The sequence below is a fragment of the Chrysochloris asiatica genome, unplaced genomic scaffold, assembly GCF_000296735.1.
Source record: "Chrysochloris asiatica unplaced genomic scaffold, ChrAsi1.0 scaffold00134, whole genome shotgun sequence".
Lineage (NCBI taxonomy): Eukaryota > Metazoa > Chordata > Mammalia > Afrosoricida > Chrysochloridae > Chrysochloris > Chrysochloris asiatica.
In genome coordinates, this window is record NW_006408652.1 from 2,317,804 (window position 1) to 2,329,798 (window position 11,995).

At 36.6% G+C, this 11,995-nt stretch overlaps 1 pseudogene; it reads left to right on the forward strand.

Annotated features, from left to right (window-relative positions):
• Window positions 1–272: 272 nt before the first annotated feature.
• Window positions 273–6,451, forward strand: LOC102825403 (annotated as a pseudogene).
• Window positions 6,452–11,995: the final 5,544 nt, after the last annotated feature.

Here is an 11,995-nt window from a genome sequence, read left to right on the forward strand (position 1 = left end):
CTCAATGGCACCTAATGACAACAATATATATAAAGCAATCACATTGCCAGAAGTATAATGGTATATTCTAAATATAAGCTATTACATATAATAAACTTCTGTGTTACTGGCTTATGTATGTACTATACTGTATTTTCTACATAAAATCTTTACTGTATAATAATATATGCTTCAGTTTGTAGTAATCATTCAATATTTTGTATCAAACATTGCTTGAGTGCTGTACATTATCTCTCTAATTTTCTTTCAAAAGTATTACTATGAAATGCATAATGGCTCCGAAACACATCAAAACCAATTCTAGTGATAAAAGCAAGAGGCAAAGAAGAAGTATTGATTTGAAAGTGAAACAGAAGGTTATTAAACAGCACAAAATATAATATCAGTAAATACTATTGTTCACAATTTAGGCAGTCACATCATGACAATCATCAGAACCCAAAATAAATTTTCCAAGCTGGTAAAGAATTGGTTCCACTCAAAGCTACATGGCTATCAAAAATGCAAGGGGGACCAGTATCAGATACAGAGAAATTGCAGATGACGTGGATTGCGAACCTGTGGCAAAAGCCAGTCCCTCTCAGCACATTAAGTATCACCCATAATGCAGAAGCTTGTTCTTTGAGATGCTTAAAGAAAACCAGGAGCAGACTAAGATATAGTGGTTGCAGTGTCAGAGTCATTTAATGTCCCATTTCACAAAATGTATCTTGGATGTTAAGTGATACATTACTGTATATTTATTCATTCTATTTGTTGCAAATTTGGAAAGTTTTTCGCTTTTGAGTTCTTACAAATAGTAATGCTGCCAGGGATGTGGTTGTGTGTATCTTTGGGTAGAAATATATTCTCTTTTATTTTGAGTGTACACCCATTGGTGGGATAGCTGGGTCACATGGGTAGAAATGCTCCTTTCTTTTGACTGTACACCCACTAGTGGGATTGCTGGGCCACAGAGTCTGCATATATCCAGTTTTATTCTATATTCCCAACCACTTCTCCAGAGTGGTAGTGTCAAGATACACTCAAACTAGTAATATACAAAAAATCTAATTGTTCCTCATCAATACATACAGTTGCTGGTCTTTTTGATTTGTGCCACTCTGGTTTGTTATATAGTGGTACCACATTTGTCTTAAAATACATTTGTCTAAGATGTAATTAGTTTTAATACTAATTTCACATGTTTATTGCCTATTTTGGAGTACTGGTGTGGCACTGTGGGATAATGCACTGGGCCAAAAGTTCAGTTTGAACCACACAGTTGGCAGTTCAAATTCAACAGTCATTTCTAGGAAAACTTATATAGGGTTGCTATGAGTCAGAACCGATTTGAAGGCACTTAACAACAAACAACAACATTGTACAGTTTGACATCCAGTTTTTTGCAGTGTTGTTGTTTAAGTTTAATTAATTTTCAATTAGCCTGTCTGCCTTTTATTGATTTATCTGTAGTTCTTTGTGTATTTAGATGAATGTCAGTTATTTGAAATACGTATTAGAAATATCTTCTACTTTGTAGTTTATGTCACATTTTTTAAAGGTGAATTTTGTTAAGCAGAAGTTCCTAAATTTAATAAAGTACATCTTGTCAACATGTATTTTTAGCTGGAGAATGTTTTTTGTGACCATTTGAAAAAACTTTGTCTACTGCAGATTATGAAGATATTCTTTTACGATTTCTCTCAAATGTATTATTATTACACCTTTTGCATTTAGATCTACAGTAGACCCAGAATTCATTTATCGATATCAACTGAAATACTGTTTATATGTGAGTAGCCAATTGGTCTAGCACTATTTACTAAGACTATCAACCTTTTCCTATTGTTATGCAGTGACAACTTTGTCATAAAATAAACTAATACATATGATAGGTCACTTTCCAAACTCTGCACAATGTTTGTTTATTTGCTTGTTTTCTTTTGTATCATTGCACACATATCCACTGTCTAAATTACTTGGATGTGCAATTCTAGATATCTAGTAATATATGTACTCTAACTTTATTTTTCTTAATGATATTCTTGAGTAATCTTGTTGCATACATTTTAATTTAAAAACAAAAACAGTACACACCCGTAACTTGCTTTGATTTTGATTTGAATTGTTCTAAAGATTGGCAGACTTGATAATAATGATCATAGCAATACATTTTGTTCTTCCTCTATCTCAATAATGATGTGTAATTTTCAGTGCCTGAAACTTGCATCCACCACTCATCTGTTAATTTGTCTTACTGTGGTGACTTGCATGTAGCTATGATGCTGGAAACTATGTCACTAATATTTTAAGCAAAAGCAGGGTCACCCATGGTGGACAAGTTTCAGCATAGCTTCCAGACTAATACAGAATAGGAAGAATAAGAGGTGGACAACGTCTGAGTGTTTAGCCACTGAAAATCTTATGAATATCAGTGGAACACTGTCTGATAGCACCAGAATAGTGAATTTTCAAAAATGATGAAGAGCCCCAGAATATTGTCATATATAGTGCCAGAACATGAGCCTCTAAGATTGGAAAACATTCAAAACATGAGTGGGGAAGAGCTGCCTCCTCAAAGTAGAGTTGACCATGATAATGCAAATGGAGTAAATCTTGGGATCTTCATTTGCTGATGGATCACAACTGAAAATTAGTAGAAACAACTGCAAGAATCCATTAATAATCAGAACATGGAATGTATAAAGAAGGAATCAAAAATAAGAAGTAGTAAAAAATGAAATGGAATGCATAAACATCAATACCCTAGGCATTAGTGACCTGAAATGGGCAAAGGGAAGAGGAATGGCATTTCATTAATGGTCAAAGAGAACTTTTCAAAATTTATCTTGAAATATAACTCCATATATGATATAATCCTTATATGTGCATAAGGAAGACCAATTAATACAATTATTATTCAAAATCATATACCAACCACTAAAGTCAGTGATGATGAAATTGAAGAATTCTACTAACTTTGTCAGTCTTAAATTGATCAGATATGCAATCAAGACATATTGATATGAATCAGGGCTTAACAGCAGATTAGGGAGACAAATGGTGCAAAGCTCTGCCAGCAATAACAAAGAATACCAGATAAAGTAAGTTCATGGGATGGTCTCAGAACTCTGAACTACATATAAAGGAATATTTATAAAGTTCAAAGCTAACAGCCAGTGGAATTTGTAGCAGAAGCAAGAAAATCTGAAGCACCCAGCAGCCACCTGGGGCATGACGGAGCCCAAGAAGGTTCAGAGATATTCTCCAACCACAAACTTCTACCAGTCATCGGAGATAAAGGAGATTCTTCCTCTCCTTACATTACCATAGAAGAGACAGCAACTGTGGTCATATAGCCAAGCTGCAAAACACCCTGTAAAACCCCACTATCCAGGCAAGAGCCGATACCAGCTGCTATGCACCAGATAGACAGCCAATACCTGCTATAGTTACTCTAAGTTGAGTAATAAGAAAAGTGAAAAGGGAAACCCATCTCTTGATAGCATTAACCTGAAGGCAATCAAAAACCTCAATAAAACATCAACATACACTCATTTAATTACTGAAAAGCTGATTAGTGAAGATGCCCAAGAAACAATTGACTATCCTGGCACATGTCCACAAACAGGATACACTAACTGATACAAGTGAGCTAGATGTAGACCCAGACTTCTGACTGGAAGGAGGGAAGGTCTTGGAATTACCTGAGAAGGAATTTAGGAAAATGATACTGCAATGCATACAAAGACGTCAAAAAGGGTTTGAAAAAAAAAATAAGGAAGAAGTCAGTCAAGTGCTACAAAAACAATCAAATAAGATAGGTACAGCAATAGAAACAATTCAAAACCTGAAAAAAAATAGGTCTAAATGATTAATAATAAAATATAAGAAATTGACCAAACAGTGAAATGGCAAAGAAATAAAATTGACAAGATGGAAGCCAGAACTAGAGAGCTGGAAGACAAATCTCTAAATACTGATAAGCTAGAAGGGGAAGCAGAAAAAAAGGATTAAATAAATCTGAAGAAAGTCTAAGATATATGTTGAACAACATGAAGAGGAATAACTCAAGATTTATTGGCATTCTGAAACAGGAAGAAGCACACAGGTCCACAGAGTAGATAGTTGAAGAGCTGCTGGAAGAAAAATTCCCTAACATCTTGAAGGATGAGACAATAAGCATTCAAGAAGCTCAACAAAATCCAGGAAAGATAGATCCTAAAACAAAGTCACCAAAACATATCATAATCAAGCTCTCCAAAACCAAACATAAGGAGAGAATCCTGAAAGCAGCTAGGAAAAAGAGAAGTGTTCATTACAAAGGCAAGCAAATAAGAGTAAGCTAGGATTTCTCAGCAGAAACCATGCAGGCAAGAAGGTCATGGGGAGACATATATAAAAGCCTGAAAGAAAATATTGCCAACCTAGAATCAATAGTCTACCCAGCAAAGATGTCGATCAAATACAAAGGTATATTCACAGCATTCCTGGATAAACAGAAACTAAGGGATTTTGCCAAATCCAACCCAGCACTTCAAAACATCCTAAAGGGAGTTCTTTGGAATGAGAGCCAGCAAGAGCAGACAATAACCAGAGATTGACATACGTGGCAGCAACACCCAGAACTCAATTATCCCATGGAAGAGTTCAAAATAGAACAAAACTGTAAGAACAAATTCAGAGGATCTGGGAGGTCAGTTTATGGTCAAAACAATCACAATATGAAAGAAGGTAAAAATACAGGAACAGAGATCCAGATGTGAGAAGGTCAAGTAGATTTCAGGATAAAATAGACTGTTTAAAATGGAGGGAAAAGTTAATAGAATATGGGGTAACTGCAAAGAAAATTAATATTTTACAACATACCAAGAAACTGAAAATCCAAGAAGAACATAGAAACATTAAAACTATGAAGAAACTGACAAGAAAAAAACACAAAAAAACCCATGAACTCACCATAGGAAGGCATGCAGAACAAAGAAACCAGAAGCACCACAAAAAAAACAAAAACAAACAAACATAGTGAAGCAATACATTCATACATATTGATAATTACACTGAATGTCAACAAACTAAATGCACCAGTTAAGAAAAGGAGAGTGGTAGAATGGATAAGAAAGCAAGATCCTTCCATATGCTGTCTTCAAGAAACACACCTTATACACAAAGACAAAAATAGACTAAAACTTAAAGGATGGAAAAAAATTATACCAAGCTAATTACAATCAAAAGTGAGCAGGAGTGGCAATACTAATTTTGTATAAAATAAACTTTAAGGCAAATGCCAGCATAATAGATAAAAAATGAGACATTATCTCATGATTAAAGGTCAATTGAACAAGATGACATAAACATAATAAATATCTACACTTCCAATGAAAGAGCTCCAAAATTTATAGAGCTAAAGCAAACTATAATAGATTTGAAGAAATAAATAGACAAATCTACAATAATAGTGGGAAATTTTAATACACCACTTTCAAGATAAAATAGAACAGCCAGAAAGAAACTCAACAAAGACACAGGGGAATTAAACAGCCTAATCATCCAATTTGACCTCATAGATGTGTACAGACTATTCAACCAAACAACAGTACAATACACATTATTTTCCAGTATATATGGAACATTCTGCAGAATACACCATGCCTTAGGCTACAAAACAAAGCTCCATAAATTTACAAACATCAAAATATTACAAAACATATTCTCAGACCAAAATGCTATAAAATTAGTAATCAAGAATAAGAAGACCAAATAAATAAAGTCAAAATATATGAAAATTGAATAACACCCTGTTGAACAGCTATTAGGTAGTAGAGGAAATAAAATGTGAATTCACAAAGTTTCTAGAAACAAATGAGAATGAAGACACAACATGTCAAAATCTTTGGGACACTGCAAAAGTAGTGCTGAGAGGACAATTTATTGCAATAAATGCACATATCCAAAAAGAAGAAACAACACAAATCAACACATTAGCACAACAAATCCAACAACTAGAAACAGAGCAGCAAAGTAAACCTATAGTCAACAGGAAAAAATAAATAATTAAGATTAGAGAAGAGCTTTGCCTTCCTCTTTCCACCATCTTGGAATCTGTGGAGGCCTGCTGGGAACAGAACTTCAAAACTGGCCCTATGTCTGGAAGGCTAAGGTCATTTTTGCTGGCTATAAAAGGAGTCTCTGGGACCAACAGGAGTATACAGCTCTTTTTAAAATTGAAGGTCTTTATGCTCAAGATGAAACCAAATTCTACTAAGGAAAGAGATGTGCTTATGTGTACAAAGCAAAGAAAAAATAGTGAATCCTTAATGGCAAACCTAACAAAACCAGAGTAATCTGGGGAAAAGTAACCCATGCCCATGGAAACAGTGGCACGATTGAGGCTAAATTCTGAAGCAATCCTCTTGATAAGGCCATTGGACACAGAATCCATGCAATTCTGTACCCCTCAAGGATTTAAACTTACTGAAAAGCAAATTAATAAAATTGTGGAATTGTTAAAAAAAAAAAAAAAAAAAGATTAGAGCAGGAATAAATGAGATAGAAAACAGAAAAACTATAGAAAGAAGCAACAGAAGAACAAACAAGATGGTGGATAGGGTGGAAATGCAGTGAGGAGCTCCGTCAGCAACAACACAGAATACTGGACCAAGCAGCTCAAGAGATGGTGCCAGAACTCTGAAACACATATAATGGAATATTTAGAAGGTTGGAAGGCTTACAGCCAGTGGAATTTGTAGCAGAAGCAAGAAATTCAGTGCTTTCTAATCCAAGGTGCTCAGATGTTCCCTGAGCAGCCATCTTGGGTGAGACCAAATTGGGGAAGGATCAGAGCAGCCACGGATGCCTGACAGAACCATGGAGATAAAGGTATGGACATTTTTTTTTTTTTTTTGTATCTGTTTATTGGCCCCTTGCTGTCTGCGCACCTCCATTCTGGTGAACAGAGGGAGTGCCTGAGTGAGTGGACACCCCAACCCCACCCCCAGAGGGTTTTATTACACATGTGCAGAGATCTCCTCAAAATTTAAAAGGACAGTTTCCATTTAAAACCAAGCGGCTGTGCAAAACAGCCACAGCTGGCCCTGAACTGTTTATTACTAGGAAAAAGGCCTGAACGAGGGTTGTGGAGCAGGACAGGTAGACTAAAAAGGAAACAGGCTGAAAATTAAATCCTGAATTACATCATAATGACCAACAGTGGCATCTTGAAACTTTTCATGATGAAGAGTGAAAATGGAAGCCCATCTCCTGATCACATCTACCTGGAGGCAATCAGAAAACATAAAAACTACCAAAACACACACCCATCTAAGTATTAAAGCCACAGATAACCACTAAATATGTCCAAAAAACAGAAACAGATGACCATGTCAGCACATGTCCAAAAACGAGATAAAGTGACTGAGAAAAATGAGCTACAGGTAGACCTATACTCCATACTAGAAGATGGGCAGGCTTTGGAAATGCCTGAGAAGGAGTTCAGAAAAATGATTTTAAAATGTTTTAAAACACCTTACAATGGAGTTGAGAAAAATAAGGAAGTCAGGAAAGCACTACAGGAACAATCAAATAAGATAGATACAGCACTGGAAACAACTCAAAACCTACAGAAAGAGATCTAAACGATTAATAATAGAATATCAGAAATGGACAATACACTGAAAGGGCAAAGGAGTAGAATTTAACAGATGGAAGCCAGAACTAGTGAGCTGGAAAACAAATCTCTCAATACCACTAAGATAGAAGTACAAACAGAAAAATGGATTAAAAAATCTGAAGAAGGTCTAAGAGTCATGTTGCACAACATGAAGAGGAATAACTTAAGAATTATCTCCATTCCAGAACAGGAAGAATCACACAAGTCCACAGAAGAGATAGTTGAAGAACTTCTGGAAGAATATTTCCCTAACATCCTGAAAAATCAAAAAGATAAGCATCCAAGAAGCTCAAAGAACCCCCGGAAGGATTGACCCTAAAAGAAAATCACCAAGACATGTAATGATCAAGCTCTCCAAAATCAAAGATAAGGACAGAATCCTGAAGGCAGCTAGGGAAAAGGGAAGTGTAACATACAAAGGCAAACAAATTAGACTAAGTTCGGATTTCTCAACAGAAACCATGTTGGCAAGAAGGCAATATATAAAACCTTGAAAGAAAAAAAAACTGCCACCCAAGAATCCCCTACTCAGCAAAGCTGTCAATCAAATACGATGGTATAATCCAAATAGTCTAGGATAAACAGGAGCTAAGGGGTTTTGCCAAAGCCAACCCTGTGATGAAAAACTTCCTAAAGGGAGTTCTGTGGACACGAAACCAATAAGAACAGACAACAACCAGAGATTGACATATGTGGCAGCATCACCCAGAAGTCAATCGACAAATGGAAGAGTGGAGAACAGAATAAAGCTGTAAGAAAAAATTCAGAGAATCTGGGAGGTCAGTCGATGATAAAAACAATTACAATGTAAAAAAGGTAAACACACAGGAACAGAGATCTAGGTGGTGGGTAGGTCAGGTAAATTACAGGATAAAATAGACTCTCTTAAGTGAAGGGGAAAGTTAAAGTAATATAAGGTAACCAAAATGGTGGGACTGGGGTAGGGGGTTTGTGGAGAGGTAGATGGAGGAGACAGTAGAGCACAGGGTAAAGGCAGACACATCATAGTTTGGGTGTTGTGGAGTGCAGTACAAGAAGGGCGAAAGGTGGAAGTACAAGGTAGATAGGGGAACACTAAGACAGGTTTGGACATATTGTCCAGAGAAAACAGTCGCTGGAGAAGGATGTCATGCTGGGTAAGGTGGACGGTCAGAGAAAAAGAGGAAGACCCCTAACTAGATGGATTGGCCAGGTGGCATCATTGATGGACTCAAGTGTGGCAGCGGTAGTGAGGTTGGCCCAGGATCGGACATTGTTTCGTTCTGCTGTGCATGGGGTTGCTATGAGTCGGTTCTGACTCGATGGCACCTGACAACACAACAACAAGACAGGTTTGCAAGGACTAAGTGGGACAGACGTAAATAATAATACATGCTTAACCTCAGAACAACAGGGCTCTGTGATACAGGGATCTAGGCATAGTTTGAAGAGGGGAAATAATACTAATGAATATGGTTTCCCTTGCCTACTATTGTAAAATAGACACTTGAGTGGGATAGAAAAGAATGTTGGGAAACATGATTATAGAAAACTTGTAAGCCTGTCTTCAGCCTATAACTGTATATATAAGAGTATAGGACATTATGTGGAATCCTTAGCCCCATCCAGAACCATATGAGGTGGGACAGTCTCACTAGAAAGGACAAGCAGACTAGCTTGGAGCAGTTAGAGTGACCGAAGATGCATCTTCAAAGAAAGATCATCAGGAAAAACCCAAAACAAAAATAGCAATATGGCTGGCTACTGCAAGAATAAGCAAGCTGTTCACTGGGAAGCCATCAAGGCAAACTAACAAGTTCCTTCAGGAAAAAAAACCCTCTAAGACTGAAACTCAAAGGGAACACATGAGCAGGCATGTAAACTTGCTGGTGAGCACATTGGTCTACTGGTGAGTGGAAGAGGGGGAAAGGCAGCAATGAAGAAATGAGCTGAGTTGAACCATAGTCCATTGACTCCCGTTGACCTGGAGATGAAAGAGAGAAGTGGAAGGGCTGCTGGTCCAATGTGTGGTGATACCTGGGGAAACCTGAGCCCGTGGACAAGGACATAGCCATAGAGGGCTAGAGCTAAGAGTGAAGCACCCAGCTGATATGAAGTGAGGGGATAGACACAAGAACAAGCAAACTTGCAGATAGTACCCATTTGACCTAGCCCTCAATGGCTTGATAATCAGAACTTGACAAGAGGAAGATTAGTTGTTGTTTTTTTTTTTGATAAAGGAAACAAGGGTAAATTGCTACAATTTGATGAATCTGACCTATACTCATGGAGGTAGTAACTAAATACCAACAGAGAGGGAAGGAGTCTTCACATCACTGTACGCAGGGTAGATAGAGATGGGTAACTTAGACATTTGCTACATAAAATGAGGGGGCGATAAAGGCACCAAGTGACTGGCTAACAAGGTTTCAAGAGGGAGTTTAAGAGTGTGTGGGGGAAGAAAGAGTCCTCACTGAATAGCTGTCATCTTGTCTAGATAGGTCTGTTTAAAAGAGATGGGGATAAGATTCGTATGATGCAGTAGTGAGTAATTGTTATCATGACTAATTGCAGCTGTCACAGTTGTAAAAGTAGAAGTGTTGTAACAAAAATGGGGGACCAGTTAATCTTACAGTCCAGAAACGAAGGATCCTAGGACATCAAGAGAGAAGAGCACAAGCAGAATGCAGGACCTTATACAGAGAAGCAGCGTCACCAGAGACGGAAGCTGAGATGGGGACAGGGAGAGGGGGAGCGGCTGAAAACTCTAGATTCATGGGAATACAGGTACTAAGAGATGGTGGCCATGGGGCATACTTGCAGAATATGCCATTTGGTAGTATAAATTATTATATATGCCTGAGTGTTTTTTTTTTGTTTTTGTTTTTTTAAAGCTAAAATGAATAGAAACAAATACTGTTAACTAATGGTATATCGAAGGGTATGTAATCATTGTGATGAAACAAGTTGTATGATTTATTGAATGTAAAACTGATGATCTGCCCTATAAATTTTCACTCAATCCACAATAAAAACCTAAAGAAAAAAAAAATCAACAGGACAAGGAGATGGTTCTTCGAAAGGATTAATAAAATTGACAAACCATTGGCAAACCTAACAAAAGAAGGAAAAGACACACACACATAAGAAACAACCTGGGTGATTTCACAACAGAACCAAAAGAAATAAAAGGCATAATAACAGAATATTATGAAGAGTTGTACTCCAATAAATTTGAAAATCTCAAGGAGATGGATGCATTTTTAGGAAAGCCCAACCTACCTAAACTTACACAGAGTGAAGTAGAAAACATGAACAGACCTGTAACAAAAGAAGAAATTGGTCAGGTCATCAAAAAAATCCCAATTAAAAAAAGTCAAGGCCCAGATGGCTTCACTGATGAGTTTTACCAAACATTAAAGGAAGAGCTGTCACCAATTCTACTCAAATTGTTCCAGAATATAGAAGAAGATGGGAAAAAAGCAAGCATAGCCCTCATACCAAGACCAGGGAAGCATGTCACTAAGAAAAAAATTATAGATCAATATCCCTAATGAACACAGATGCAAAAATTCTAAATAAAATTTAACAACACATCAAAAAAATAAATAAACCATGATAAGCATGCTTCAACATTAGAAAAACAATCAATGTAATCCACCGCAAAAATTATTGATTGATGCAGAAAAGGCATTTTACAAAATCCAACATCCATTCCTGATAAAAACACTCAACAAAGTAGGAATTTAAGGGAAATTCCTCAACATAATTAAGAGATTATATTCAAAACCAACAGTCAACATCACTTTCACTGGATAGAAACTGAAAGCCTTCCCTTTGTGAACAGGAACCAGAAAAGGATGTCCTTTATCACCATTCCCATTCAATATTGTGTTGGAAGTCTTAGTCAGAGTTATAAGGCAAGACAGGGACATTAAAGGCATCCAAATTGGCAAAAAGGAAGTAAAACTCTCTCTATTTGAAGACAGTATCATCCTATATATAGAAAACCCCAAAGACTCAGTTAAAAAAAAAAAAAAAACCTACTAGAACTCATTTGTAGATTCAAGTGGCAGGGTATAAGAACAACATACAAAAGTCAGTTGGATTCCTCTACACTAATAACGACAGCACTGAAAAAGAAATTAGGAAAGCAATACCATTTACAATAGCTGCCGAAAGGATGAAACATTTAGGAATAAATGTAACCAGAGAAAGAAAGGAACTATACAAAGGAAACTACAAAATATTACTACAAGAAACCAAAAGAGATTTACAAAAATGGAAGAATATACCGTGCTCCTGAATAGGAAGACATTGTGACATTGTGAAAATGTCAATACTACCAAAACTGGAAGAATATAC